The following is a 6,440-nucleotide window of genomic DNA, read 5'->3' on the forward strand; positions in this document are numbered from 1 at the left end:
AAGTGGGAAGAGAAGGGAGGAGAGTGGGGGACTTGCCCCACATGCTCTCATTCCCTCTTGAGGAGGTAGGGTATATATATAAGAGTGAGTCTAGTATATATCATAAGACTGGGGACTGAGGCTTGGGCTTGGGCTTGGGCTTGGGCTTGGGGAAATGATCCCGATCCCGATCAAAATTTTAGTGTAGCACCCTAGTCACTCACGCTTAAATGTGTGCTCCTTGCCGCACTGTCGAAGCAAGGGCCTTGCCTAACATTGTGTGCGAGCCATAGACGGCTCCAAGCACACAACTAGCTTAACTAGTAAGTTCAAAAGAGGGCAATGGTGTGTCACTCACCGCTCTATGCTCCTGCCGTGGAGGATTCCTCGCCGCGAAGAAGAAGGAGACGCCGCTATGTCGCGCTCAATCGCTTCACCGCCGTCGTGCCGCCGCAATGCTCGATCGCACTCTCTCTCTCTCCCTCTCTCTCTCTCTCTCACATACACACACACAAAAGGAGATGGAGATGGAGATGGAGCAAGAGCACTCTTCTATTGCACAAATGAGAGAATGAGTGAATTTTAGGTTTAGTTGGCTTTTATATGAGCTCACCCCATTCACACTTGGGCGCCCATGCTTAGCCAACTAATCCCTTGAATGTCCCAGTTAGAGTGCGCCTCTCATCGGCGATCACTCTTACCCTTTTCCTATTCGACCGACAAGCCCGGTACCTTACTCTACCAAATAAATAATACAATGTCCACCGTAGGTTACAACGTCCGTCTCGTAGGTGATAGGGTGTCCGTGAGCCGTGAGGGTTAACAAAGCCGTTTAGAGCAACTGGAAGAGTTGATACAACCAAAATAGGAATTGCCAGTGAAGAAAGAGTTAATTCAAAATATGATGAGTATTGATTTGACACAAGGAGAAAGAAGGGAGTACTTAGCAATGTTGGACAGGTCCTCCAACATGTTGAAGTCTCTCCCAACACACAACTGCTTTGTATGCGGCAAAGACTCTACAATATGTGACCAAAACTCAGCTTGTACACTTGCCACATTGGGCGCATAGATGTTCAGGAAGCCCATGAGGCAACCATGAACCTGCATAGTAATCCGTTGGGCCCTACCTGGCACAATAATACATCTGCCCATAATGGCCTGCTGCCATGAGTTCGCAATAGTCATACATACCCCTCCTTGAATGCCTCCAAGCCCAAAAGCAATTGGCCAAAAAGTCTCATAGCGGCCATGCAGAATCTTGCCACAACGCCGAATGCGACTCTCATAAAGATGATGCTCATGGAGCATAAGAATATCAATCATACCACCCACAAGGCATCTCTGAAGCTCATGACACAAGCGGCCCCTCTTGCGCTAAAATTGGGGCCCACCTAAACCTTGTACATTCCATGAGACAATTCTCATGGGATAAGTGAGAAAAGATCAATGTTGCGACAATAGCCAATCTCGCTATCGTTGAGGCCGGTTTGGATGGGAGTAATCCGCATCCGAGCGACCTCTAGACAAGCACATCTGAAGTGACTGTCTCACCTAGGCCCAAGCAGAGTGTGCAATTTGTAGGGCTACATCCTCTGTCCAAGAATACATAGCAAGGGGGGCTCTGAGTATCAGCAAAAACAAGAGAACCACAAGGAATTAGGAAGAGGATGGGGTGTAGGAGGGCCTCTTTATTTTCCATGAGCTTATAGAGGTTATTAAAATGGTGATAAATAGGTGTACGCCATGTATGCAAGAATGGTGTGTGTGTAAGAGATTTGTAAGAGTGGTCAAAGGATGCACTTTTCTCCCCAAAAAGGAGGTGGACAATTTTATAATTTTTGACCTTCCATAACTCCTATATGTGATCTTTGATTTGAGCGGAGATCATAAATATGCAATCTACACGTCGAGCTCTTTCCATAGATATGCTACATGATATGGTTTTATCCGCTAGATTCTAGATTCAATTTTAGGGAAAAATTTTGAATTCAAATAAACTAACCATTTTGCATGTTTGAATTCAAAATCTGTCCTTTGATTACTTTCTTAATACTAAAGATTCTACTTCCTTAAACTGTCAAATAAAGAGGCCCTCCTAGACCCCATTCTCTTCCTAATACGGTGTCAACATCCTATTGCATCCGGTGACGTCACATTGAACTTGGCTAAAGGCCAAAGCATTTGTATCAAATCTGTCACCCCCAGGTTCCCTCTGTGGTGTGAGAACTGAACAATCTGGACCTGGAGACAGTCAAGAACTCTGTGCAAGGTCCACTCTGTGTGATCCCTGCCTCTGGCTGCTAGAAAGAGCTCACAAACTCGAAAACAAGATGCCTCAAGGTCGAGAGAAGGGTCACTAAGGAAAGGGTGAATCTTTAGTAAAAAAAATCCCATCGTTTGTCAATATCAAAATCGGTCAGCCCACAGGGAAATACTACAGAATGAGAGGCTTGAACCAGAAATGGCGTCCTCAAATAGGACTGCCCCTCTCGAGCCATTCGGCTTGTATCGAAAGCACTACCAAGAGAGCGTCTAGCTGCGGATGAGTGTCTAGTCCCTTGAGTCGGAGGAGGAGTGTGAGATGGGTCAGGTGATGAGGCAGAGGGCCCAACAGGGAAAAGGGGGGGAGCAGGAGCAGGGGGTGGGGGTGGGGGTGGAGGGGGAGGGGGTAAGGTGGCGGCGGAACAGAGGAGTCTGAAGGTGGATGGGAGGGAGGTGGTGGCGGTGGTGAAGCTGAGGTGGAGGGAGGCTCCTCAAGGACTCTTGCTGCAAGGGGTCAAAATGGTTTCTTGTCAGAGCCCCATGTTGTTGAGCTGCATGAGGTCAGCCACCAGGGGGCAGTGTGGCGAGCTTGTCCATGTCGACGACGATCGGGCACCTGCTGCCAGTCGTCAGGCTGGCTGATCGCTGGCCTCTATCAAAGTGCCAACATGTGTGTCCTGGGTACCAGTCTACTGGGCATGTTCAGCCTTGGGGGATTGAGCATGCACTGTCGGTCGAGATCTCTTGCGAGGACAAGCCTTCTAAATGGCCCATCTTCCTGCAAATGAAGCACTGATTCGGGAGCTCCGAATACTCCATCCTCTGGCGTAACCACCCCCCACTCACCCTGGGTAGAAGAACCACCTTCGGGAGGGTGTGAGTGTCACAAACCAAGACACGTAGTGAAGGCACACCAACAGCCTTGGATGCAACCGAAGTAATCGTGCGCAAGGTCTCCAAGACTGCCCCGATCTTGGAACCAATCCTCGAAAAAAGTGGTAAGTACTCCCTCCTCAGGCCGGGGAAGCAGACCGAAATGGGCAGATTTACCTCTTCGACAAGAACATAGAAATCTGGATCGAAACCATGACGCCACTGCTAGAAATGAGCTTTGAACGCTCGGATGGCCGACGGGCTCATCGAAATGACCTTGCAGTGATCTCGTAAGTCTCAAACTCGATCTGGTAGTATCCTCGCCTGAGAAGCTAGATGTCAATTATCTTTCCCACCTTTTCTAGAAAGCGGGCTTGGAGGAGGTCGCGTACCTCACCTAGATTGGGTCGACTGCCAATGATCTTGCAGATGAAAGAGGTAGCCTGAAGGCACTCCACCTCTACTGCAAGGCTCGCTTTCTCTACTGGTGAGAGAGCAAGTCTGATGGTGGGCTCGGTGGGGTTGGGCGAGGGGGCTTGATCTGAGTCCCTTTGTGGCGGAGCACGAGAATCCATTTGTGTGTGCTACTGCTGGTGGGCAAGGTTCCGACACAACCTTTGTTTCTACAAAACCCTTTCTCAGAAGGGAAATCGAACTAGGATAAGGGAGGTCAACATAGTGAGAAACAAGGGGGTTTTGTAGGCGGGGGGGGGGGGGGGGGGGGGGTTGCAAGTGAGGCGGAATGCTGGCGGGCAAGCGGTTGCAGGCGAAAACGAGCGAGGAGGGTCAACGTGAGGGCAATGGGAACGAGGGGGCGACGATGGCACGGGAAAGTTGGACACAAGCAGCATGAGCGGGGGGGAAGGGGATGTGCAGGGCAAGAGCAAAGCAATGAGTGCTTCCTTCCTCTTCTTCCCGTGGCTGGAGAACTTGTCAACCACATTCTCCTTTCTTGAGTCTCTTCTTGCCGGCCTGGTGGGGGGGCCGGTGGTCCCCTGCCCCCAATCGTACCTAGTTAGGTATGCGGTGCCTCTAGAGCTGAGCCTCATGATGTTATTCATTGTATGAAAAACACTGGAAAAGACTCCGTTTTCATACATGAGAAAATTTCTAAATCTTCTTGTGATACTCTCATACTGAGATGAAGTGGACAAAGGAGAGCAAGGGATGCAACCTAATAGTAGGTTGATGTATCAATCAATCATTTGACCAAAAGAAAACATGATATTGGTTTTGAAAATATAGGCATAAGTGTGATTAGCATTAACCCCAACGTAATAAGGAAACATAGTTTGCCTATTTGTTCAAAATCGTCTATTTTTTAATTTTACTGGTACATACAACATCAAAAGTCACCACAATGGATCATATACACGATTATATTGTGTAGTTCATGTGGATTGATCTTCTTCTTCTTCTTCTTCTTCTTCCCTCCCCATCCACTCCTATATCAATGTCTTCATGCTTTTATGCTTATTACTGATCCAACTTTATATTCTTGAACACTTTGGATGAATGTCATGTCTGCAAAGGGATATCATGGTTCATGGACCGAAGTACCTAACACTGCTAGAAGAAGAACGTGTCCTACATTACTTTGGGTGCATGTAGAGAAGATGGATAGGATTTGCATCCAGCGTTCTCATAGCTTAAATCTATTAATAAGTGGAGTGGTTGAGCATTTAAGAAAAAGTTCTTTTCTAGAGAACATCAGTTGCCAAGTCTTATAAATCCATTTTTTTTCAAATTTGAAGACATTACTTCTATTTGCAATAAGTTGGAAATCTTGCTTTGTTTAGGCTCACATTAAGATATGAGCGAAGTCAAATCTTAAGCTAGGTTCAGACGGGCTGGTGGAAATGCAGTGGAAAGGGGCATCAAAGATTGCTGGTGCAGGTGGATTGGGTGAAGCATACAAGTAGACCTGTCAGACCCCCCTTGATCTTGGGCAACACTCCCCCTCGAAAACAAACCGCTGTCAGGTGATCTACAATGCAAAAAGTGGGTTGTGCAGCTGAGACTCAATCAACAGCTTACAGAGGCATATGCTTTATTAAGGATATGATTGGCTGCAGGAAATTTCTTCGTGTTCACTTTTCATGGCTTTTGCCACTTGTGAACAAGGCAAGCGGAGGCAACAGAAAAGGTGTTCTCTGCCGCCGCCAAGCTCATCTGAAACCACCTAACGAGAAGTTTCAGTCTCTCTCAAAAGTGCATTATTTTCACATATTAGGATGTGAAGAGTAGATCTCAAAGCAAATCCAGATGTGTAATTTGTGTGTGATAGCTCAAAACAAGCGTCTTGGCTAGAGGGACGTTCCATGCTTTACAAACCCCGATTTGGTTACTTAAAGCCCTCAAAATCCTAAAAATAGTCTTTTTCTAGTAGGAAAGAAGGCTAAAATGAGTAAGTCCAAAGGTGTAAGTGTGAAGGGAAGGATGGAGGACTTGAAGGACTTGTCCCACATGCCCTCCCTTCACCTTGAGGGGGTAGTCTTTATATATATAGTAGTGTCTATACTATATCATAAAACTGGGACTGAGGCATGGGCCTTTGCTTGGGCTTGGGGAATGATCCCGATCCCTTCCCTTCCTTTTAATACAAGAATTTTTTTGTGTGGGCACCGAGCTCACGTGCATAGAGCTTGTCTCACGCGTGCGCACAACTGCACCTTGCAACTTTGTCTAGGCTACCTACAGCTAACAAAACTAATTAACACTAATTAGCACTGAACACACTACACATTGTAGTAGTAATAGAACTAACAACCTGCCTATTGCTCACTGTCCACTGCAAAAAACCTGTACATTACAGAGCTTAAGAGATCTAACAAAACCTGCTAAAACCTTCACATTATAGAGGTTGATAGATCTAACAAAACATGCTGAAAGTTGCACCTTGCAACACTAACATATCTAACACAACTAAAAAAATTTCAAAAAAGTATAGAAGTGAATGGCTTCATGAGGTAGCACTGAGTGCTTCTCGACCTTGGTGCAAGGCAGTCCTCGATAGCGGCTCCAAAAATGTGCGCTTTACAACACACGTCGAAGGCTGGGAACTTGCCGAACAATCTATGCGAGCCAGAAATGGCTGCAAGCACACAGCTAGACTATTTTAGTAAGCTCAAAGGGGCAATAGTGTGTCACTCACCACTCAATGCTTGACGTCGTGAAGAATTCTGTGCCGCAAAGAAGAGGGAGCCGCCGTCGCCATGCTCAACCGCCAATGCCGTCGCCGATGCCACCGCAATGCACGATCACTCTCTCTCTCTCTCTCTCTCACACACACACACACACACACACACACACACACACACACA

Source organism: Adiantum capillus-veneris, chromosome 12 (assembly GCF_014529385.1).
Source record: "Adiantum capillus-veneris isolate H3 chromosome 12, ASM1452938v2, whole genome shotgun sequence".
NCBI classification, from domain to species: Eukaryota; Viridiplantae; Streptophyta; class Polypodiopsida; order Polypodiales; family Pteridaceae; genus Adiantum; species Adiantum capillus-veneris.